The sequence below is a fragment of the Polypterus senegalus genome, chromosome 6 (genome assembly GCF_016835505.1).
Source record: "Polypterus senegalus isolate Bchr_013 chromosome 6, ASM1683550v1, whole genome shotgun sequence".
Lineage (NCBI taxonomy): Eukaryota > Metazoa > Chordata > Cladistia > Polypteriformes > Polypteridae > Polypterus > Polypterus senegalus.
In genome coordinates this window covers 85,951,983-85,977,787 of record NC_053159.1, presented here as the reverse complement: position 1 = coordinate 85,977,787, position 25,805 = coordinate 85,951,983, and the positions used below count along the sequence as shown (strand labels likewise).

Sequence of the window (25,805 nt, the reverse complement as noted above, 5' to 3'; positions counted from 1 at the left end):
AAATATCACATATGCATATGATTAGCAAAGTATGAGTCACAAGCAAACCAGCTTGTTATGTATAGCGTGAAAACTGCATCTTGTTATGTTTCAACATTAAAGGCTGCAAACACATTCTTTTCTGTGTTTACTCACTGCTGCTTACTTTAAACAAATGAAACTCAAGCAGTCTGTCTAAAAACATTTTAAAGGGAACAGGTTCCAAACTTTGTAATTTTGTTATCATGTGGCATTGACACTTTACTATAGCCTCACTTTTCATTGCATTTGCTATTCACAGAAGAATGACTGACAAAAGGCTGTAAGTAATGTGTAATGTTCAATTTTTGTCAGCAGAACTCCTGATTTTCGTGATGACATGTGACCTGACATGTCATGTGAGGTCTGATCCTTCTTTAAAAAGGAGAGAGTTAGCCTATGGGGTGTTGGGAGAAGATTAAAAGTTCTCCAGGCTGGCAGAGGGCAGGATGCTTTCCATATTTTCTTGCTTATTTCCTTCCTGTTGAGGTAATGTAATGTACAGATAATTGATTTTTTGTAATTATTTTGTGTATTTATGGTAATTTAAAAGAACCTACAAATGACAATCCACCATTTTGTTATTCTTGACCATTGCCATTCTGGAGAGGGTCTGTATTGTTTCTTTCTCTGTTACTACTTTGTGATAACCAGGAGTTGTGCTGTGATCACTGTAGTGATGGCATAAAGGTCAACACTGAGCACATCCTGGTTGTCCAAGACTGGATTTAAAACAACAAATTTTCTTGATGGCAGTTAGGATGTGGAATAAGTTTTTAGTTTTGAAACAAATGTATTTCTTCACATTCACATGTTTGTTGTTATTTTTGGTTTTTCAAACTCTGTTAACGACACTTGCTAATTTGATTTTGCCCATTGCATTTTCCGATCCAATTCCTTCTGAAATTTTTGACCTTTCATTCAGATTCTGTTCCTATTTATTTGTCCTTTACTTATGTTTATTTAATAAATTCCTTGGTATAATACTTGGCAAGAGATTTTTACAATGAAAATGCATGCTCTTTGTGACTATATATTCTATTATACATGCTCCGCTACCCTGTTTAGTACTGAGATTCAGCCTGGAGCTGAAAACATTCCTCAGTGTGTCCTGTTCATTTTGTCTTGATGCCTTCACCCAGTTGCTGCAGATTTATCATCGACACACTCATGCCCTGAACCTCCTGACCAAAAATTAGCCACCAAAAAGCATAGTGACAACTATGTGCAAGAAAAATATGCACAGTGACAAACATGTGTAACTAATGGGCTGATCTTTTCATTTCATGCAGTTGCTAAGGAGAAACGTGCAGGGATTTACTGTAATAGGCACTTACAAAAAGCATAAATCCCTTGCACGTTAAAATGTTATTAGCTTTAAGCTTTGTGTCTTGTGATGACAATCCCACCGCTATATCCTATATATATATATATATATATATATATAAACAGTATATATATATACAGTATATATATATATATCGATGCTGACTTTATATAATCAGGCTTTGACTTTATATATTCGGGAGTGACTTTATATATTCTGACTCTGATTTCATATATTGCGACACTGACTTTATATAATCAAGTTTTGACTTTATATAATCAGGACCCTTTAGAATTTTCTATATTTCTGCATAAATATGACCTAAAACAGCATCAGATTTTCACTCAAGTCCTAAAAGTAGATAAAGAGAAACCAGTTAAACAAATGAGACAAAAATATTATACTTGGTCATTTATTTATTACGGAAAATGATTGAATATTACATATTTGTGAGTGGCAAAAGTATGTGCACCTTTGCTTTCAGTATCTGGCATGACCCCCCCTTTGCAACTGCAACTAAACGTTTCCGGTAACTTTTGATCATTCCTGCACACCGGCTTGGAGGAATCTTAGCCCATTCCTCCGTACAGAACAGCTTCAACTCTGGGATGTTGGTGGGTTTCCTCACATTAACTGCTCGCTTCCGGTCCTTCCACGACATTTCGATTAGATTAAGGTCAGGACTTTGACTTGACCATTCCAAAATATTAACTTTATTCTTCTTTAACCATTCTTTGGTAGAACGACTTGTGTGCTTAGGGTCGTTGTCTTGCTGCATGACCTACCTTCTCTTGAGATTCAGTTCAGGGACAGATGTCCTGACATTTTCCTTTAGAATTCTCTGATATAATTCAGAATTCATTAATGAAGGCAAGCTATTCTGGCCCAGATGCAGCAAAACAGGCCCAAACTATGATACTACCACCATCATGTTTCACAGATGGGATAAGGTTCTTATGCTGGAATGCAGTGTTTTCCTTTCTCCAAACATAACACTTTTTATTTAAACCAAAAAGTTCTATTTTAATCTCATCAGTCCACAAAACATTCTTCCAATAGCCTTTCGGTTTGTCCACGTGATCTTTAGCAAACTGCAGATGAGCAGCAATGTTTTTTTTTGGAGAGAAGTGGCTTTCTCCTTGCAACCCTGCCATGCACACCATTGTTGTTCAGTGTTCTCCTGATGGTGGACTCATGAACATGAACATTAGCCAATGTGAGAGAGGCCTTCAGTTGCTTAGAAGTTACACTGGGGTCCTTTGTGACCTTGCGGACTATTACACACCTTGCTCTTGGAGTGATCTTTGTTGGTCAACCACTCCTAGGCAGGGTAACTATGGTCTTGAATTTCCTCCATTTGTACACAATCTGTCTGACTGTGGATTGGTGGAGTCCAAACTCTTTAGAGATGGTTCTGTAACCTTTTACAGCCTGATGAACATCAACAACTCTTTTTCTGAGGTCCTCAGAAATCTCCTTTGTCCGTGCCATGATACACTTCCACAAACATCTGTTGTGAAGAGCAGACTTTGATAGATCCCTGTTCTTTAACTAACACAGGGTGCCCACTCACACCTGATTGTCATCCCATTGATTGAAAACACCTGACTCTAATTTCACCTTCAAACTAACTGCTAATCCTAGAGGTTCACATACTTTTGCCACTCACAAATATGTAATATTCGATCCTTTTCCTCAATAAATAAATGACTAAGTATAATATTTTTGTCTCATTTGTTTAACTGGTTTCCCTTTATCTGCTTTTAGGATTTGAGGGAAAATCTGATGATGTTTTAGGTCATATTTATGCAGAAACATAGAAAATTCTAAAGGGTTCACAAACTTATATACTTATATATATATATATATATATATATATTAATTATGGGGTGCCAAACAGGCAATTACAATGATTTTCAGAATATAATTTCTGAATATATAGTCAAAATTTGAATATATAAAGTTATTCCTAAATATATAAAGTCAAAGCCTGATTATATAAAGTCAGCGTCAGAATATATAAAGTCATTCCTGATGTGATATAAACACAGACCAGACATTATAAAAAGGATTGGTGCAGCCATCCGTATAATATCCCTAGCTGCAAAAGGTTTGTAGAATTGAATAGAGATGTTCACAACACTGAGACCAAAACAGAACTGATTCCATGGTGGTAAAATGGTGGCTTTAAAGGCCCATACAGAAAGTGACGTCATCAAAGGGGCATGTCCCGGAAGTAACGTTGTCTGGACCGGAAGTGACGTCATCGAAGGCGCAGGACCTGGAAGTGACATCATCCACGAGGCGGGACCCAGAAGTGACGTTGTCTGGACCGGAAGTGACTTCTTCTAAGGGTCTGGAACCAGGTAGGATTTCTCTGGAAAGGTCTGCAAGGAACTGAGAAAGACAGTCAGTGCACCCTCCCACCCCTGGTCGGATGTGATATTAACATTACTTAAGCCCTTCAGCTGTCTCCTACTTGCACGTGTGTGACAAGGCCCCCCCTCCTCAGCCCAGACCCATCAGGTCGGGGCAACCTGCACTGAGAGGTCGTGAGCACGAGAGAGAGCATCAGTGTTGGTATGGAGAGAGCCCTTACGATGAATGAGCGAAAACTGGTAAAGTTGTAGGTCAAGAAACCACCTAGTGACCTGTGGATTCGACTCTTTGTGAAGGGCCATCCACTGTAAAGGAGCATGATCCGACACTAGAGTGAATTGCCGGCCCAAGAGGTAGTACCTCAACTGCATAATCACCCATTTAATTGCCAGGGCTTCCGTTTCCACTGCCGCGTACCTGGTCTCTCAATCCAGCAGTTTCCGGCTCAGGTACATGATGGGGTGTTCAACACCATTGACACTTTGGCTCAACACGGCACCGAGGCCTGTGTCTGAAGCGTCCATCTGGAGAATGAACGGGAGAGAAAAATTAGGAGCGATCAATACTGGTGCTGAAGTAAGAGCCTGTTTTAAGTCACAGAATACAGCTTCCATCTTGTCAGTCCATACCATGTTGTCAGGAGCTCTTTTCTTCGTCAAATCAGTCAAGGGCGCTGCTCTCTCAGAAAACTGAGGTACAAACCGGCGGTAGTACCTGGCTAATCCGAGAAATGCTTGGACTTGCTGCTTGGTTTGCGGATGGGACCGTTTTAAAATGGCATCAACTTTTGAACACTGTGGCTTCATGGTGCCCCGACCCACCAGGTAGCCCAAATATTTTGCTTCTTTCAGTCCAAAGAAACATTTCTTTGGATTGATTCGGAGCCCAGCTTCTCCAAGTGTCCACAACACCGTCCAAACCTGCTGTACGTGTTCCTTCCATGTGCTGGAATAGATGACAACATCATCCAGATAGGCAGCACTATACGCATTATGGGGACGGAGCACTTTGTCCACCAGATGTTGGAAAGTCGCAGGAGCCCCATGTAACCCGAATGGAAGGACATGATACTGCCAGTGTCCGCTAGGGGTGCTAAACGCCATCTTTATCTTTGCGGAATCCGTTAAAGGAATCTGCCAGTACCCTTTTGTCATGTCAAGTGTGGTCAAGAATCTTGCTTGGCCCAGCCTTTCGAGGAGGTTGTCCACGCGAGGCATGGGATAAGCATCAAATTGGGAGACTTGGTTAAGCCGACGGAAGTCATTGCAAAACCTCCAACTGCCGTCTGGCTTACTAACCAAAATGAATAGACTGGGCCAGGGACTAAAACTTTTCTCTATCACTCCTAGTTCCAGCATTCGCTTGATTTCCAGCTCCACTTCTACTTTCTTTGCCTCCGGGAGTCTATAGAGGCACTCTCGGACGATAACTTCAGGCTCAGTCACTATGTCATGTGCAATCAGAGAGGTCCTTCTGGGTTTCTCACTTACCACCTCTGGAATGGACAGGATAGCTGACTCCAGCTCCTGTCTCTGTCTGAAAGATAATTCCTCACCAAAATTAAGGTTGTCTATTAGAGCAAAGAATGAGCGTGGCTGAACTTAGGAGGGATCCAGATCCCTGTCCTTCCACGGCTTCAGCAGGTTTACATGATAAATCCGCTCGCTTGGTCGACGATTAGGTTGTTTCACCAAATAGTCGACAAGTCCTTTGCCTCTCCTTAATTTCATAAGGGCCTTGCCAATGGGCGAGTAATTTGGAATGGGAGGTGGAAACCAACACCATGACACGATCCCCTGGATGGAATTCTCGGTGTGTTGTGCCACGATCATAATAATGGGCCTGTGCTGCTTGCACCTCGTTCATATGACTTTTTAGAATAGGCTGAATTTTTCCAAATATATCGCGTAATTGTGCGATATATTCCAATATATTTGTAGAGGGAAGATCCTCTCCTTCCTAACCTTCTTTCAAAATATCTAATATACCCCGGGGTTGTCGACTGTATAATAATTCAAAAGGTGAAAACCCCGTAGAGGCTTGTGGGACTTCCCGGTATGCAAAGAGAACGAGTGGGAGGAGTTGATCCCAATTCCTCCCATCCCCATTGACCACCTTGCGAAGCATCTGCTTCAGAGTTTGGTTAAACGTCTCTACTAGACCGTCGGTTTGAGGATGATACACCGTGGTCTTTAAGTGCTTTATTTTCAGTAATTTGGTCTTTTCCCTGAACATTTCCGAGGTAAAAGTTGTCCCTTGGTCCATTAGGACTTCTTTAGGGATGTCAGCTCGCAAAAAGAACCCTACTAGTTCCCATGCGATTGCTTTAGATGTATCTAAGTGCAAAGGAACAGCTTCCGGGTATCAGGTCGCATAATCCACAAGGACTAATATATATTTGTATCCTCTGGCTGAGGGTTCTATGGGTCCCACTATATCGACCCCAATTCTTTCAAAGCGAACATCAATTAGGGGAAGGGGAATGAGAGGAGCACGGTCCTTCCTAGGAATTTGCCTTAATTGACACTCCGAACAAGAAGTACAAAAATGGCAAACCTCCTCATTAATTTACGGCCAATAAAATCTGAGCTTGATCCGCTCTAAGGTTTTTTTTGGTGCCTAAATGGCCTCCAAGGAGGTGAGAATGTGCAAACTCATAAACCTGCTGCTGGAAGGTTCGTGGGATTAACAACAACTTTCGGACCGCCCCCTCTTGCTTGACGACCCGATGTAATGAGTCATTCTCTATTACGAAGTGAGGTCCTTGTGGCATGGACTGATGCGTGCATTGGCCATTAACGAGAGCAACTGCATTTTTTGCAAATTTAAGGGAGTCGTCATTCCATTGCTCCCTTTTAAAAGAAGCCGGTGTTGCTCTAAATTGAAAATGAATTTGGGAGAGAGGATCCGGGTTGACCACAAGGGGCGGAGATTCATCCTGAACCATCGAGGCGCGTGTGGATGATGTTTCCACCTGCGACGGTCCGGAGTCTCTCTGTCCTCCTCACAGGCTTCCGTACCTCTCTCGGCCAGCTGAGTAAACAGTGTGGAGACAGCGTCAGATGAATCATCCTCATCTATAACTAGGCCCAAGTGTGGATTGGGAGTAGTCTGTAGCTCACCGCATTTATTATTAGCCCAGTCCCGCCCAAGAAATACTGGAAAAGGTGGATCGAGGAGGACTGCTGCAGGGAATGCGGATTTATAGGTACGGACTTCTATGTGAATACATTTAATACTGGTCTTTACTTTCATCCATTGTCGCGGTAAGACATATCGGCGGAGTCGAATAATTATTTTTTGAATTTGTAACCATTTACGACTACTTGTCCCATATGTGAAACCTTCAGGGGATTAGCAAGGGCACACAAACTGCTCTCCACCCTTCTCCTACATTCCACCTCGCTCCTGGATAGGTTGTCCGCCAAGCGATCTGGGGACTTCAGATCAGGCTCCGGTGTATGTGGAAGAGACCTATGGTGTAGGATGTAATCTCTAGGGAATCCACTAGAGGACCGTTCTGCTTTCCCAGATTTTGAGGCTGGATTATGTTTTTATATGAGCTATATCAGCTCCTCCATTGAATGGAATTCTCCCCAGACCGGCTGGGCAAAGTGCTGGGGAAGTCCTTGTAAAAATATAAAGCAGGCTATTTTCTGCACTATTTGAAATGGGGTTAAATCAAATGGCCTTAGCCAAAATGACACCTGTTACCAGAGGGCCATTGCTTGCCCCTGAACTGATCCCTTAGGATCGAATTTCCACATTTTTGTTCTCCTTGCCTGCTGGTTTGGGGTTAACCAATTTTTAGCTGGGTCCTTGGTCCCAATGGGCAGCTCAACTCTCTCATGCGAGAGAGCATAATAAGCTCTTTTTGTTTCATCCCCAGAAACCAGCCCACATCTGTATGTCTCCCCTACACTCTCCTTCTGGTAAGATACTAGCCCGGGGTTGCACTTAAGGAGCGGAGCCTGCACCGACCACCTGACAAACTCCCCACCCAGAAACTCAGCCCAGATACTTTCCTACCTGCCTGAAGTTTAGGTCCATTCCCAGTTTCTTCTGGGACGATATCCTGCCGGCTACGCCACTGTGATATAAACACAGACCAGACATGATAAAATGGTTTGGAGCAGCCACCCATATAATATCCCTAGCTGCAAAAGGTTTGTAGAATTGTATAGAGATGTTCACAACACTGAGTCCAAAACAGAACTGATTCCATGGTGGTAAAATGGCGGCTTTAAAGGCCTTACAGGAAGTGACGTTATCAAAGGGGCGTGTCCCGGAAGTGAGGTTGTCTGGACCGGAAGTGATGTCTTCTAAGGTACTGGAACCTGGTAGGATTTCCCAGGATAGGTTTGTAGGGAACAGAGAAAGACAGACAATGCACCCCTCCCTCCCCTGGTCGGATGTGGTATTAACATTAAACCCTTCAGCTGTCTCCTACTTGCACGTGTGTGACACTGAATATATAAAGTCAGCGTCAGAATATATAAAGTCATTCCTGAATATATAAAGTCAGAGTTAGAATATATAAAGTCATTACCGAATATATAAAGTCAGCGTCGGAATATATAACCTCATTCCTGAATATATAAATTTAAAGTCAGATTATATTGATATTGATTGAAACGACATTTTTAGTAAACTCAATGAGTTCCTAATACAATGGAACCTTGTTCCAAAACTCTGGTCGTAAACCAAAGCAATTTCCCCCATAGGATTGTATGTACAGTAAATACAATTAATCCATTCCAGACTGTACGGACTGTATGTAAATATATATTTTTTTAAGATTTTTAAGTACAAATATAGTTAATTATATGATAGAATGCACATCTAATAGTAAACTAAATGTAAAAACATTGAATAACACAGAGAAAACCTTGAACAACAGAGAAAACTGACATTGCAAGAGTTCCCGCTATAGCCATGACCCGATCGCTGTAAACACTTTTTTTAAATAAAAATTGAACATTTGAAAAATCCGTAATTTAATAAACCACCAAGAAAACTAACATTGCCACAATGCACGCTATGAACTGACCGCTGTAAACAGAACTGAAAACAAAAACAAGCCTTTTCTACCTTATGCTTTCAGCCTTCCCTCTCTCGCTTGCTCGCTCTCTCTCTCTTTCGTGTGTGCGTGTCTCTTTTGCGAGCCTGGAGCGCCTGTGTGTATGTGTGCCTCTGTCTTGCGTGCCTTTGTGTGTGTGTGTGTGTGTGCCTCTGTCTCCCGCACCTGTGTGTGTTTGTGTGTGCCTCTGTCTTGCGAGCCTGTGTATGTGTGTGCGCTTCTGTCTCGTGTGTGTGTGTGTGTGTGTGTGTGTGTGTGTGTGTGTGTGTGTCGCACGCGCGCCTGTGTGTTTTTGTGTGTTTGTGTTGCTCTCTGTCTCTTGCTTGCTCACTCGCTGCACAGGAAATGCACAGGGAGAGACTGAACATGTACAAACCGACAGGGAAACTGGCTTGTTCGTATACCGAGTGTGTGGTCATGAACCGAGGCAACAGTTTGGCAAACTTTTTGGTCGTAAACCGAGTTGTACGTGTACCGAAAATTAAAAGAAATAAACATTTGAAATACATCAGTCTGTGTGTAATGAATGAATCTAGTATACAAGTTTCACTTTTTGAAATTAATTACTGAAATAAATCAACTTTGTCATGATATTCTAATTTTATGATCGGCACCTGTAGATTTAGTTTGGGCAATACAGTCCTTGTAATCTATACTAATAAAAGGCAAAGCCCTCACTGACTCACTCACTCACTCACTGACTGACTCACTGACTCATCACTAATTCTCCAACTTCCCGTGTAGGTAGAAGGCTGAAATTTAGCAGGCTCATTCCTTACAGCTTACTTACAAAAGCTGGGCAGGTTTCATTTCGAAATTCTACGCGTAATGGTCATAACTGGAACCTACTTTTTCGTCCATATACTATAATAGACTTCTGCTCGATGCCCGTGGGAGGCGGAGTTACGTCGCATAACGATCATAACGCAACACTCATAACGATCACAAAACTATTACATTCACAATCATGTTACGTTATTTTTAAAATGTTTCCTTTTCTTAGCACAAGCACAGCTGAGAAGATTCGATGCATGTACTCCATAATGCGTTAAAAAAATAAAGCATTTAATCACACTTTCAATTCCAAGCAAAGGGGAACTTTTGTCAATGCATGATTTCCTGGCACATCGATTACACTGATGCACACATCAGAGATACAAAAATGTTAGAGTCAGAATAAAGCGCGTTCCTACGACTGATCGGAGGCAAATTTCATTTCAAAAGATTACCCGACAGAAGCCTTGATAAAAGCGTGGTTTTGTGCAAACTGTCCAAATACGAACCTGATTGAAAGAAATTATAATCAAATCCTTGATGACAGCAACACTCATAACGATCACAAAACTATTACATTCACAATCATGTTACGTTATTTTTAAAATGCTTCCTTTTCTTAGCACAAGCACAGCTGAGAAGATTCGATGCATGTACTCCATAATGCGTTAAAAAAATAATGCATTTAATCACACTTTCAATTCCAAGCAAAGGGGAACTTTTGTCAATGCATGATTTCCTGGCACATCGATTACACTGATGCACACATCAGAGATACAAAAATGTTAGAGTCAGAATAAAGCGCGTTCCTACGACTGATCGGAGGCAAATTTCATTTCGAAAGACTACCCGACAGAAGCCTTGATAAAAGCGTGGTTTTGTGCAAACTGTCCAAATATGAACCTGATTGAAAGAAATTATAATCAAATCATTGATGACAGCAACACTCATAACGATCACAAAGCTATTACATTCACAATCATGTTACGTTATTTTTAAAATGTTTCCTTTTCTTAGCACAAGCACAGCTGAGAAGATTTAATGCATGCACTCCATAATGCGTTAAAAAAATAACGCATTTAATCACACTTTCAATTCCAAGCAAAGGGGAACTTTTGTCAATGCATGATTTCCTGGCACATCGATTACACTGATGCACACATCAGAGATACAAAAATGCGGAGGCTCGGACAGATGAAAACGGAGTCGGAGTAGCTCAGCAGCTGAGTACTGAAGGATGCCCATCGCAGGTTGGATAGCAAGTGGCAGGAGGGACCAAACAAACACAAACCAAATAAATATCCTACCGGTCCACAGGTTAAGCGAAGACACAGACAACTCAGATGTCCGGAGAACAAAGCCAGGTAAGTCTCAAGGCAGGGATAGGCTGAAAAATAGTCCATACACAGCCAAATCAGCAGTCAAGCTAGAAATCAGTCTAGCTTTAAATGATTGAAAAATAAATCTCAATGAATAAATATGCCCGAAATGAAAATGAAAACAGCTGCTTAGACCATTAGACTGTAAGTTAATCGTAAAAAGTTAAAAAAGAAAAAAAGTTAAAAAGCTACTGGAGAGCAGCGATGATCAGTCACGCCAGCGTTCGCTTAACCAGAAAGAAATACATTTTTTGGGCTTGATTTTAGCTCTCTTCCCTGTTACCATTCAGAACCCTTAATTGCCTATTTTAGATTTTAGCAGCTGCATTTAAATTTTGTTTACCTGTTTTCTTAATCACACATTAGTTAATAATGAGATGTAGATAACCAATCAACTAGCAGCTCTCCAGCGAACGTGCTTACCATGAAGTATCTGTGATAAAAAAATGTTTAGAAATGAATGAAAGGGGAATTGGAAGGACCATTAAGTTGAAATCTATTCTGGTCCACAAAACACACGGATAATGTTCCCACAGAAGGAAACTACAGTGCAATTAAAATTGCTCTTGGATAAATGCAAGCATTAACAAGCTAAACAGTTCAATACCAAGTTTCTTTATCAGCATGGACTGCTTTCTAATTAGGAAACTAGTTGGAATAAAGACCTGCAGCTACTACGGCCCTCCAGAACTGTGATTGAGGACCCCTGGTTAATGTGTGTGTGTGTGTGTGTGACTTGTGGCTTCTTTTAGGTTGTTTCATAAAGATATGTGAGCCTATTAAATTTGTAGTTCTGTTGAGTTCTGGGATTAATACAATAAGCAAGGATCTCCTTGCATCCTCTGTTGTCAGTTGGTATATTGAAGTAGACTGAGGTCATTATCTTATTTATAGAAACAGTGTGAGAAGATGGAAGGTTTGTGCATTGTTACATTATCCTGAATGTATTATATTATTTTTTGTGTCTCTGTACATAATTCCATTATTACTTTGTGTTTTCTTTTTCAAGAATTTAATATTTTTAATGTTATTTTCATAACATCACTGTGCTACCATTTTGTTGTTCATTTCAGGCATCCACACCATCATTTTGGATTTTGCTGCATGTTTTACTCTTAAACTAGAAAAGGTTTCTTAATTAGATAGTTAAATAACCAGGACTTGCGTTTAATTATTTTGTACACCACGTTTGTTCTCTATTAACTTTTCTTATATAAATATTTATTAAAAGTCCCTCTTTTATATTTTAGTAGTCTGATATGTTTTTCACCTCAAAGATAATGGAGATTTAGGTATTATTACAAACTACTTATCAAAGCATTTTACAATTATCTTTCTTCCTACTTATCAGCTACTGCAGCTAAAGCAAATGAGGGAGGAGCCCTGGATAGAAGAATAATCTGTTACCCAGTGTACTCATTTCGACTGCACCAATTCAGAATCTCAGATCAACCTACAATATCTTTGGATTATGGAATGAAACCTGCAAACTTACCCAGAAGTCATTCTGGCAAGAAAGTGAAGTGCAAGTGCTGAGAGGAGGTGGATCTAAAAACGCATAACTATAGAAATATATCAGGAAAAATGATCATTTAGTATGCTACTGTACTTCATTTGAGCACATAAGTGTCTCACACAGAAAACAGCTTCCTTGTTGGCCTGGTTATACTATAGTCATTACAATACTGGGATGAGATTTTTTAATGGCCCCCATGATACAATATTATCTTGCAACTATGGTTATGATGCAATAACATTATTTTTAAAATATTAAGATTCAGTTCTGAAATATGTTGTGAGCAATTATTTCTTTTTTACGAGGGGGAGTCGAGCTAAAATTAGATTTTTTATAAAATAGAATGAAACTTAACAAAACTAATAAAGTCATTTCTCACTGTAGTCTCCACCCTTCTCAATGCGCTTGTGCCACCTGCATGGAAGTTCCTGGATTCCAGCAGAATAAAAGGTTTTGTCTTGTACTAGCAAACCACTTGTGCACCTGAGTCATTGTCGAACACTACATGTCGAGGGGTACTACAGTCACTAGTGCAAGTTACTGTGACTTGCTGGAGACCAATGTGAAGCCTGCTATTCGATCCTTGTGGTGGGAACTGCTGTATCAAGGAGTTCTTTTGCTGCAAGACAATGCCCACCCATACACTATTAAGAACACCAAGGCTTGTCTGGAGAAACTGAAGTTTGAGGTATAGCCACATCCTCCTTATTCACCAGATTTGGCACTGTGTGTTTCCACCTTTTTGGACCACTAAAAAAACATCTGGGTGTTCATTGATTTAAGACGAATGATGACATGAAGGAAGTGGTGCAGGAGTGGTTACAATGACGAGACAAAACCTTGTATTCTGCTGGAATCCAGGCACTTCAGGGCAGGTGACGCAAGTGCATTGAGAAGAAAGAAGATTACATTGAGAAATGACATTAACAGTTTTGTTACGTTTTTTTCCATTTTCTAATAAATCCCATTTTCTAACTTTAGCTTGACTCCCCCTCATATCTAAATGTAAAGGTACACCAATGCCTGAATTCTCATGTCATGGTTCCACCTGATAGCTTTGCTGCCACTGGGATGATGCCTGTGAAGACACAAGATTTCGAAGGATGACAGTATTCACAGAGGAGAGATCTTATTTACTTTACAAAACTATCAAACTGAGGATTACATTTTGTTCCTGGATTTGTGCTCCTTGTTCATTAGATTTGTTTGTTTGGAGTCAATGTCACACGGAACATGCTCCTCCCATCAAATTATTACATAACATCTGACAATACAGTAAGACAATCTTCATGTTTATCCAAAGGGCTTTTCACTTGGGCATTTTCCCATACCTCTCCATCACCTTCACCTGGTAATTTGAACTGTATTTTTGGACTGTATTTGTATTGATTAGCAGCTGGTTGTGTGTCATCATCATGGGTTTTTGGCGTGAGTTTTTGTAAACAGTTGTATATTTGCTGTATTTTTGTTTTGCGTTGTAAATAGTTTTCCAAATACAGTATACTTTCATGGCCATTTTACTTCAGGGTGGTGTGTCTCTGTAGGATGGGGTTTGTGAGTTAGACCTACCTGGGTGGTGACCTGGCTTCCTTATAACAAAATAAATAAGTCGCAGCATCTCAGAACTACTGCAAAGTTGAAATTGTATCTCTGTATGTAAAAACGTGTTCATTTATTGAACTTAATAATACATTTTGTCCATTTCAATCTACGTAATTTTTTCCAGTTGTGGAAGTGGACTTCAAGTATCTCATGAGCCTGAAGAGCAAGACTGAAAATACAGGTGCCGGTCATAAAATTAGAATATCATGACAAAGTTGATTTATTTTAGTAATTCCATTCAAAAAGTGAAACTTGTATATTAGATTCATTCATTACACACAGACTGATGTATTTCAAATGTTTATTTCTTTTAATTTTGATGATTATAACTGACAACTAATGAAAGTCCCAAATTCAGTATCTCGGAAAATTAGAATATTGTGAAAAGGTTCAATATTGAAGACACCTGGTGCCACACTCTAATCAGCTAATTAACTCAAAACACCTGCAAAAGCATTTAAATGGTCTCTCAGTCTAGTTCTGTAGGCTACACAATCATGGGGAAGACTGCTGACTTGACAGTTGTCCAAAAGATGACCATTGACACCTTGCACAAGGAGGGCAAGACACAAAAGGTCATTGCTAAAGAGGCTGGCTGTTCACAGAGCTCTGTGTCCAAGCACATTAATAGAGAGGTGAAGGGAAGGACAAGATGTGGTAGAAAAAAGTGTACAAGCAATAGGGATAACCGCACTCTGGAGAGGACTGTAAAACAAAATCCATTCAAAACTGTGGGGGAGATTCACAAAGAGTGGACTGCAGCTGGAGTCAGTGCTTCAAGAACCACCACGCACAGACGTATGCAAGACATGGGTTTCAGCTGTCGCATTCCTTGTGTCAAGCCACTCTTGAACAAGAGACAGCGTCAGAAGCGTCTCGCCTGGGCTAAAGACAAAACTGCTGCTAAATGGTCCAAAGTTATGTTCTCTGATGAAAGTAAATTTTGCATTTCCTTTGGAAATCAAGGTCCCAGAGTCTGGAGGAAGAGAGGAGAGGCACAGAATCCACGTTGCTTGAGGTCCAGTGTAAAGTTTCCACAGTCAGTGATGGTTTGGGGTGCCATGTCATCTGCTGGTGTTGATCCATTGTGTTTTCTGAGGTCCAAGGTCAACGTAGCCGTCTACCAGAAGGTTTTAGAGCACTTCATGCTTCCTGTTGCTGACGAACTTTATGGAGATGCAGATTTCATTTTCCAACAGGACCTGGCACCTGCACACAGTGCCAAAGCTACCATTACCTGGTTTAAGTACCATGGTATCCCTGTTCTTGATTGGCCAGCAAACTCGCCTGATTTCTATGGGGTATTGTGAAGAGGAAGACGCAATACGCCAGACCCAACAATTCAGAAGAGCTGAAGGCCACTATCAGAGCAACATGGGCTCTCATAACACCTGAGCAGTGCCACAGACTGATCGACTCCATGCCACGCCGCATTGCTGCAGTAATTCAGGCCAAAGGAGCCCCAACTAAATATTGACTGCTGTACATGCTCATACTTTTTATTTGTTAATACCTTTCAGTTGGCCAACATTTCTAAAAATCTTTTTTTGCATTGATCTTAATTGATATTCTAATTTTCCGAGATACTGAATTTGGGACTTTCATTACTGTAGTTGTCAGTTATAATCATCAAAATTAAAAGAAATAAACATTTGAAATACATCAGTCTGTGTGTAATGAATGAATCTAATATAAAAGTTTCACTTTTTGAATGGAATTACTGAAATAAATCAACTTTGTCATGATATTCTAATTTTATGACCGGCACCTGTATATGGTTTTGGCACATAATACACACATACATATAAATTTTGCTCTGTGTGAGTACTTTTCAGGTAAAACCTTAAATTGACAGTAGAATTGTCAAACAGTAATTTAGATTAGAATGCTTCGTATTTTAAATATTTGTTATAGAGTATGTATACAAATCAGCATTTAGAATACTAATGGATATCAACATGCTGCTATAAAAAATTAACTTTCATAAACAAATGCAAATACCGGCAGAGTTTCCTTGCAGCCTTTGTCAATTTTCATAAATTGTTTGATTCAGTTGATCCAGTTGCCCTGTGGGTCATCCTGTGACTTTGCAGGATCCCCTTAAAGTTGTCTGGATATCATGACCAATCTGTACACTAGTACTGTGAGTGCTGTGCAGAGTGGAGTCAGAACCTCTGTGTTTTTCCCAGTTGATTCTAGGGTTTGTCAGAGGTGTATTCTTGCTCCTACTTTGTTCAATGCCTGCATGGACTGAGTGTTGAGTAAGGTTGGGGGGTCCAACAGCTGTGGGACATCTTTTAGTGAAGAGAGATTCACTGATCTTGACTTTGCTGATGATGCTGTGAAGTTCGCAGAGTCCATGGACACTTTGATTGGGGCTATCGAGAGACTGAGTGAGGAATCGGAGTGTCTGGGCTTGTGAATGTCCTGGATATAAACCATGATCCAGGCCTTTAATGACTTCTTGGGCACAGCCATCAACAGTGTGTCTGTCTGTGGAGAGAGTGTCAACCTTGTCGAGAGATTTACTTCATGTCTCTGGTGACAATTCCTACGAAGTCAGTAGATGGACTGGGAGAACATGGGGGGTCATGAGGTCACTGGAAAGGGGTGTGTGGTAATCCCGATATCTTTGCAAAAGGACAAAGGTCCTCATCCCCTGTTTTGCTACATGGTTTTGAGACATGGACGCTATTCAGTGACCTGAAACAAAGACTGGACTCCTTTAGTACCAGTGGTTTGACTTTGTGTTGAATGAGCGGTTGCTCATGGAATCCCGAATGAAGCACACTACATGCATTGTGAGTGAGCATGTTACGGCACTACAGCCTTGTGACACAATTCCCTGTGGGTGATCCAGCTCGCAGAATCCTCATTAGTGAGGACCTGAATGACTGGACCAGGCCAAGGTGACACCTAAGTAACACCTGGCTGCGGCAGATAGGTGATCATTTCTGGTGGGTGGGACTGGACCGTGTGTCTGCCTGGGGGGTTGCCAACCAGCAATGGTAACAATGCATGCTCCCCAGCCTGACCTGAACTGACATACACAAGCAAAAATTTTTCAGCACTAGTAATTTTTTTCAAACATATGTTTAATGTTAATTAATCATGGGAAATATCCTGTGATTTTCTCATCAACTTTTAATTTAAAAGAAAGTAGTCATTTGTTTTGCTTGTGGAGCTTAATTTATTTGCAGATGACCATGGCATGTGATTTCACTTGAAGCTTCTTGCTTCTTTGTTCGGTCTTTGTTTCAACAATTTGTGCATGTAAATAATTTTAAAATCAGAAAAAGAATATCTTCAAATATTCCTTCCAGCTGGAGTTGGAAACTTCTCCTTAATTTCCACTGTTATCCTCAAGTATGTGATTCACCTCTAAGCTGAAAGAATTATAACATTAGAACATCAGAACACTCTAGACAAGAACAGGCCATTGAGCCCAACAAAGCTCGTCAGTCCTATCCACTTAATTCTTCTAAAAAAACAACAAGTCTTACTGTCTACCACGCTACTTGGTAGCTTATTCCAAGTCTCTATAATTCTCTGTGTAAAGAAGAACTTCCTAATGTCTGTGTGAAATTAACCCTTAACAAGTTTCCATGTCCCTGTGTTCTTAATGATCTCATTTTAAAATAACAGTCTCAATCTACTGTACTAATACCCATCGTAATTTTCAACACATCAGTCATGTCACCTCTTAATCTTCTTTTGTGTAAACTGAAAACACTCAGCCCTTTTAATCTTTTGTCATAACTCATCCCATGTAGCCCTGGAAAGAGCCTAGTCGCTCTTCTCTGGATCTTTTCTAGCGCTGCTATGTCCTTTTTGTAGCATGGAGTTCAGAACTGCACACAGTATTCCAGATGAGGCCTCACCAGTGCATTCTAAAGCTTAAGCAGAACCTCCTTGGACTTGTACTCCACACATCGTGCTATATAACCTAACATTCTGTTATTCTTCTTAATGGCTTCTGAACACTGTTGGGAAGTTGGTAGCTTAGAATCCCATATGACTCTTAAATCCTTCTCATAAGGTGTACTCTCAATTTTCCAACCTCCCATTGAGTATTCAAACCTAACATTTTTACTTCCTATGTGTAATACTTTACATTTACTGACATCAAATTTTATCTGCCACAAATCTGCCCAAGGCTGTATGCTGTCCAAGTCCTTCTGTAATGATTTAATGGATTTCAAATTATCTGCCAATTCACTTATCTTGGTATCATCTGTAAACTTAACCAGCTTGTTATATATATTTCTAACCAAATCATGTATATTAAAAATAGCAGCGTAGCACTATCCCCGTTTGAACACCACTCTTAACATCAGCCAACCATAGCCCTCTGCTTCCTGTGTCTAAGCCAATTCTGCACCCATCTACAAACATCACCCTGAGTTCCCACTTCTTTTAGTTTGATGCCCAACCTCTCATGTGGCACCTTATGAAATGCTTTCTGAAAGTCAAAATAAATACAATCATATGCTCCACTTTGATCGTATCCTTTTGTTGCTTTCTCATAGAATTCCGGTATGTTAGTAAAACATGACCTCCCCTTTCTGAAGCCATGCTGACTGTTCAGAAAAACTCCAGTACTTGCCATGTGCTGCTCAATCTTATCCTTAACAATTCCTTCCATTAATTTTCCTGTGATACACATTAACGTTACTGGCCTATAGTTGCTTGGATTGTCTGGTCATCTTTTTTTATATAACAGGATAATATTTGCCATTTGCCAGACTAAACAGGTTTAATTTTCTCATTCTGGCAGAGTACGATGACTTTAAGATCCTGGGATGCACCAGGTTGCTTTCCTCTGCACAGCTCCCGATGTGGTCTCACTTGTGTCTTATATAGTCTAGGAATAATGTCCTTTGATTTAGAGTCAATAGTTTTTTATGATATAACCTAATATTTTAATTTGCCTTTTTAATCACCTCTGCAAATTGTAAAGATCAGGGTTTCTCAAACTCGGTCCTGGGGACCCCCTGTGGCTGCAGGTTTTTGTTCCAACCAGATTCCTAATCAGTGACAACACCTGATAACACTAAGCTAATTTAATTAGCTGCTATTTTCTTTTTTTGTTTTGTTTTATTCGACATTCAGAAAAGCATAGCAGTATGATATTTACATTTATAAGACATTTATAAATATTTTTGCTTTTGCTATAGATTTAAATGCTTAACTTTCTTTTGTTGATTTCATTCTATTTTGCCCTTTCCCTGTGCAGTTTTTCCCCGTTCATTGTATCTTAATAATAACAATTTGAAATGAGCAGAGCAGACACACTGGCAAACAACACTGAATAATCAAAGGCTGCAGCTACTTTAGCATCAGACCCACTAATTAGTAAATAATGAATGAATTAAGCAATTACAGCATCTAGAAAAGTAGATCAAGTAAAATCAAGATGAAAATATTGTTAAAAAGAAAAAAATACATTATTCCTATATAAATGCTTGGTACATTTAATTTTTTTTTTGTTTTAGCAAATTTAGTTTTCTAATTAATATATTGTTCTCTAAACAAAGAACTTGGGAAATATCAGTTCACTTAATTAGCCCAGGAGTTCAATTAAAAACAGAAGCTGGTTAGGACAAAAACCTGCAGCCACAGGGGGTCCCCGGGACCGAGTTTGAGAAACACTGGCTTAAATGAAGAAATCATTGAGAAACATAAAACCCTACATCCTTTTCAGAGGATGTTTCCTATAGGATAGTGTCTCCCATTTATACTAATGACTACCAAAATACCCGTGCTTCGCAGCGGCGAAGTACTGCCTTAAAATTTTTATTAAGAAGAAAATGAAACCTTTTTAAACTGAGGGAAAATATACCAATAATTATTTGTTAAGGATCTCTTTGTATACCACATTGTCATTTCAGCCCTCCAGTTGTAATATGACCAAGCTGTGCGCTGAGCTTACTCTTGAGCATGAAACGTACAGTTGGCCATGTGAACAGTAATCTTGTTTCAAATCTCACAGCTTGGATTGCTGCTGTCATAATTGATTTGAGTTTCATGGTTTGTTTTAATTACGACATTCGGCATCTGTCAAGCGTTGTAAGCATACAACTGGTTTCATCGATAACTTCACATCCAGCTTTTGAGAGTTTAAACATTCATAAACATCAAAGTGTCCACTACTGAAATCGTCACCTGTGAATCTAAGATGTTTAAGAGGCTTTGGCGGTTGTCCAAAGGTGTAAAATATTTGGCCATTTCACTACACTTGAAAGCGACAACTGAACAATTCAGCGGCAGCCATCAACTCACATGCAGAACCATAGGTGAAGGGCTTAAGCATTTCACTCTTCTAGTACTCCTGTGTAGTATAATTATCTCCTGTACCGTCATCAGTCCACACCTTGAACCTGTCCCAGTCATTCAATACATAAGACACAATGTTCCTCCGGATATCAAGAGTGAGCCTGATATGGCCATGTAATATGTAACAAAGAGAATGGAAAAGTTAGGTGCTATCTCGGGCATGGAAACCACTCGGTAAGTGACAGTTCTTTGATCGATGTTGATCACCTCGATAGACATGTTAATAGGGGTATGGTTGGAGCGATAAAGGTACCTGAACAATGTAAAGGAAGTCTAAAATACCTACACAATAACTATAATCGTAATAAACGAACAATAAAACAGCGGAGAAGCTGTGGATTAAATAAAAAGGCTGTAGTTATCAGCAGGGAGACGTGAATCCCATGGCGAAGCAAGGAAGGGAATGTAGAGACTGGAGTGACGGACGGCCTTATATAGACAGGCAGCCAACAACGTGGGAGGCGTTGGGATGGGGGACCTAACGCCGCCTCACATGGTGACCGAGCCGCAGGCTATGGACGTATATATGTACGTAAGTAGGATTCAGTTAGCGTTGGGAACCCATATACCAAATTTCTTGAAGATGGGCCCATAAGTAACAAAGACCGTTGGAAAGTTCAATATGGCTGACAGTGGCGTCATACCACCGAAATAAGTACATATATTGGTTTCGGTTAGCGCAGGGAAGCCGCCTACCAAATTTCGTGAAGATGGGGCCATAAATAAGAAAGTTCAACATGGCGAACATTGTCGACCGTTATGCGTAGAATTTCGAAATGAAACCTGCTTAACTTTTGTAAGTAAGCTGTAAAGAATGAGCCTGCCAAATTTCAGCCTTCTACCTACACGGGAAGTTGGAGAATTAGTGACGTTGGAAAGTTCAATATGGCAGCCGACAGTGGCGTCATACCACTGAAATAGGTACGTACATTGGTTTCGGTTAGCGAAGGGAAGCCGCCTACCAAATTTCGTGAAGATGGTGCCATAAATAAGAAAGTTCAACATGGCGTACGTTGTCAACCGTTATGACCATTATGCGTAGAATTTCGAAATGAAACCTGCTTAACTTTTGTAAGTAAGCTGTAAGGAATGAGCCTACCAAATATCAGCCTTCTACCAACACGGGAAGTTGGAGAATTAGTGATGTTGGAAAGTTCAATATGGAGGCTGACAGTGGCGTCATACCCCCGAAATTAGTACGTACATCGGTTTCGGTTAGTGCAGGGAGGCCGGCTACCAAATTTCGTGAAGATGGGGTCAGCCTTCTACCTACACGGGAAGTTGGAGAATTAGTGACATTGGAAAGTTCAATATGGCAGCCAACAATGGCGTCATACCACCGAAATAAGTACGTACATCAGTTTCGGTTAGCGCAGGGAAGCTGCCTACAAAATTTCGTGAAGATGGGGCCATAAATAAGAAAGTTCAACATGGTGAACGTTGTCGACCATTATGACCGTTACGTGTAGAATTTCGAAATGAAACCTGCTTAACATTTGTAAGTAAGCTGTAAGGAATAAGGCTGCCAAATTTCAGCCTTCTACCTACACAGGAAGTTGTAGAATTAGTGATGAGTCAGTGAGTGAGTGAGTCAGTCAGTCAGTGAGGGCTTTGCCTTTTATTAGTATAGATTGACAATCCTGTTTCTCATATGTAGAACATTTCTGTATTAAACTGCATTTTCCAAGTGTTTACCAAGTTCTGAACTTGTCCAGGTCTTTTTTGAATGTTTTTGCTGTTTCCTCAGTGCAGATAGAGCATTTAGTATATGAACTACTGCAGCAGTGCAAGCATTTGTGGAATGACACCTGTTGTAAAGTACAAACCGGATTCCAAAAAAGTTGGGACACTAAACAAATTGTGAATAAAAACTGATGCAATGATGTGGAGATGGCAAATGTCAATATTTTATTTGTAATAGAATGTAGATGACAGATCAAACGTTTAATCCGAGTAAATGTATCATTTTAAAGGAAAAATATGTTGATTCAAAATTTCACGGTGTCAACAAATCCCAAAGAAGTTGGGACAAGTAGCAATAAGAGGCTGGAAAAAGTAAATTTGAGCATAACGAAGAGCTGGAAGACCAATAAACACTAATTAGGTCAATTGGCAACATGATTGGGTATAAAAAGAGCTTCTCAGAGTGGCAGAGTCTCTCAGAAGCCAAGATGGGTAGAGGATCACCAATTCCCACAATGTTGTGCAGAAAGATAGTGGAGCAATATCAGAAAGGTGTTACCCAGCGAAAAATTGCAAAGACTTTGCATCTATCATCATCAACTGTGCATAACATCATCCGAAGATTCAGAGAATCTGGAACAATCTCTGTGCGTAAGGGTCAAGGCCGTAAAACCATACTGGATGCCCGTGATCTCCGGGCCCTTAAACGACACTGCACTACAAACAGGAATGCTACTGTAAAGGAAATCACAGAATGGGCTCAGGAATACTTCCAGAAACCATTGTCAGTGAACACAATCCACCGTGCCATCCGCCATTGCCAGCTGAAACTCTACAGTGCAAAGAAGAAGCCATTTCTAAGCAAGATCCACAAGCTCAGGCGTTGTCACTGGGCCAGGGATCATTTAAAATGGAGTGTGGCAAAATGGAAGACTGTTCTGTGGTCAGGCGAGTCACGATTCAAAGTTCTTTTGGAAATCTGGGACGCCATGTCATCCGGACCAAAGAGGACAAGGACAACCCAAGTTGTTATCAACGCTCAGTTCAGAAGCCTGCATCTCTGATGGTATGGGGTTGCATGAGTGCGTGTGGCATGGGCAGCTTGCATGTCTGGAAAGGCACCATCAATGCAAAAATATATTCAGGTTCTAGAACAACATATGCTCCCATCCAGACGTCATCTCTTTCAGGGAAGACCCTGCATTTTTCAACAAGATAATGCCAGACCACATTCTGCATCAATCACAACATCATGGCTGCGTAGGAGAAGGATCCGGGTACTGAAATGGCCAGTCTGCAGTCCAGATCTTTCACCTATAGAGAACATTTGGCATGTCATAAAGAGGAAGGTGCGACAAAGAAGGCCCAAGACGATTGAACAGTTAGAGGCCTGTATTAGACAAGAATGGGAGAGCATTCCTATTTCTAAACTTGAGAAACTGGTCTCCTCGGTCCCCAGATGTCTGTTGAGTGTTGTAAGAAGAAGGGGAGATGCCACACAGTGGTGAAAATGGCCTTGTCCCAACTTTTTTGGGATTTGTTGACACCATGAAATTCTGAATCAACATATTTTTCCCTTAAAATGATACATTTTCTCAGTTTAAACTTTTGTTCCGTGATTTATGTTCTATTCTGAATAAAATATTAGAAGTTGGCACCTCCACATCATTGCATTTAGTTTTTATTCACGATTTGTATAGTGTCCCAACTTTTTTGGAATCCGGTTTGTATGATTGATGCATTTTGTTATGCAGATATGAAAAAATCCTTCTACCTCGCTTCAATCTAGCATTATTTTATACTGAATCATAAGGAAAATATTCATTAAATGTCAGCATTTACTGCAGGATACACCAGGAAATTACAAGATGCTCACCTCACAAGACTGGAGGCCTAACATCTGGTCACATCATGTGTACGTATTTCTGGCTGAAGAAAAAAACTGTTTTACTTATATTGATTGAAAATGAATGATAATGAATAATGAATGTACACTAAAAATATGTAATGCAAGTGTACATTTGAAAATATACTTAATTACTAATATATTACCTACGATATTGAAAATGATATTAAACTGTAATTTGTTTTGATAAAGAAAAATACCCTATGCTTAAATGAAACAGAAAAACAGACATTTCTTCTCACTGTAATATATCATAGACAGACCCACAGAACATCACTAATAAACACATTTTGCATAAAATCTGCAGTGATAGCAGTTAAGAAATATCATGAGTCAAACAAAACTCACTGGTAGACTCTCATGTATATTGTATCTGTCCTTGATCATTTGCCCAGTAATTAAATGCAGTCCAGTTACCACATGACAGAAAAGCAAGAGTACCCATCAAAGCAAGCTGTCTCTGTGGACTGATCTGAGAGACAAAGAGGTATTAGTGAGCAACCATGATGCCACTGGTGTTTCTTTCATTAAGAATTATTTCTGCCTTTTGTTTCATTCTGTTTAAATGGCAAAAGAGATAAAACAAATTGTAACAGTTGTGCACTGTAGCTCAGTTGTTAACACTGCTACTGAGTTCTAGACCTGTCATGATCCGCTTGGCATTTACACTTTTTCCAGATACCTACACCAAACTGGCTCTATATGAACATCTGTGTATGACCGGCATCATATTGATGGATGGTTCCTGCATTGTACTCAATAGGCTCAGACATCCTGTAATTTTGCAATAAACTGAAGAGGCTTGAAAATCGATTTGTGAATATGAGCCCTATATAAATAAGTGAGGGTCTTTTTACGAGACTACCCTAGACCAGTGGTTCCCAAACTCATTCCTGGGACTCCCTGATTCACAATAAGTAATAATAACTGATAATAATGGATCTCATTTGGATAGCTGGTCTTTCCTTTCTTCTCTTATTCTGTGTTCAGAAAAGCACAACAGTATAATTTTTACATTATTTGACATTTATAAATATTTGTATTTTTTGCAATATCTTTAAATGTTTACCTCTTTTTTGTTGTTCTCCTATTATTTTCCCTTATCCTGTATAGTTTGATCCTGCCAATGACAATTAAAAACAAGCAAAGCAGACAAAAATACATTATGCACATATAACTGCTTAATTTTTTATTAAAATGTATTAACACACTTACTTTTGTAATTTCTTCTTTGACCCAAAAACACATAAACCGGGAATAATAGCCCACTTAATTAGGCTAGGAGTCAATGTTTGGGAACCACTGCTCTAAACTGAAATCTAGTCTGTGGATGGTCACTTGGTAGCACACAAGGCTGTTGGAAAAGTGTTCGTTGATGAAATAAGCAGGTCCAGAAAAATGAACGAATACTGAAATATAAGCAATTTCTAATGCTCACAGATTGACAGATTTGGATAGTTTTAAATTATATTCATAGAGTCTCTGACTAAATTATTAGCATGAGCTAATAATGTCTCTGAAACCTTGAAACAGTAGAGCATGAAAGTCAATTCAAAGAAATGTAAGTACAGTAATTTATAGTGAAGGATTCCAGACACCACTCTTAGTGTTCTGCCTGTTTTAATCATTATACATAGGCTTTGACCTTTGGGAGAGTTGACTATTGTAGCACATTGCATACATAGATATTGCTGTTCTTCCCCTGGATTAAATAGCTGTGACTCAATATTAATTTTAGCTATTAGCATTTTTGTGCTTCTTTAGCTGCCCCTCTTGAACATTTTCGGAGGAAAGTTAAATTGTGT

The 25,805-nt window shown here is 39.9% G+C and overlaps 1 long non-coding RNA gene across 1 annotated transcript in view; it reads right to left on the bottom strand.

Moving 5' to 3' along the window:
* LOC120531239 overlaps positions 1 to 25,805 on the bottom strand; it is a 76,541-nt gene that overhangs the window by 13,008 nt on the left and 37,728 nt on the right. The window lies entirely within an intron of this gene.